Below are 796 nucleotides of genomic sequence, written 5' to 3'. Positions count from 1 at the left end.
TGTGTGTGTGTGTGCGTCCCTCTCTCTGTTGAGAGAATGCAGTAGAGCTGCATGTTCTGCCATGAAGACGATTCTAATCTTTTTTTAAATGCTCCCATATTAAATTGTTCCAGGTGCATTTGGTCAAATGACATTACTCAAAATGTCTCTCTGAAAATAATTTACCGTTTTTTCAAGAATAAAACAATAGTTCGGTATCTTCTGTAACTGAAATATGTGAGGCAGGGTGGTGGAATCAGGCTCTCGTCAAAATAATCAAAGTGAAAAAACTTGCATTTTCCAGCAGGTTTGTGAATTTTTATCCAATTTTTGTTTTTTGGCTTAACTCCTTTCATGCCCATTAAAGAACTCATTTCTGTGTGGATTTTTCTGAAAAACGTTGATTAAAGGCACAACAAATATAAATTTTAAGTTACCATGGACTTTTAAACTAAGGAAATAACTAATCTTTTGCAGCCATTTTCTCATTAATTTTACCTCTGAAAACAGGTGACCCTCACCTCGTTCTTTCTCAAATATCTCGACTTGTATTCAAGATAAATGGATATTTTTTTCATCCGAAGCAAGACAAGTGAATAAGCTTTAAGATGGTACCAATAACTCTACATGACCAAAATTTGACGAGAGCCTGATTCCACCACGCTGCCTCACATATTATAATTCTAGCCTGCATTGCGATGATTCTATTACCATCTAGATCTAGTCGGCGTGCGTCAGTGGTGCAGTGGATAGGCCCTTCTCCCGTCCCCGTAGTTTTAAGCACACCGCATAATTTAGCAAAATTTGATCTTTTTGG

The sequence above is a fragment of the Aplysia californica genome, unplaced genomic scaffold (assembly GCF_000002075.1).
Source record: "Aplysia californica isolate F4 #8 unplaced genomic scaffold, AplCal3.0 scaffold00328, whole genome shotgun sequence".
In the NCBI taxonomy this organism is placed as follows: Eukaryota; Metazoa; Mollusca; class Gastropoda; order Aplysiida; family Aplysiidae; genus Aplysia; species Aplysia californica.
The sequence above is the reverse complement of the archived record's forward strand: the minus strand, read 5'-3'. Positions refer to the sequence as shown.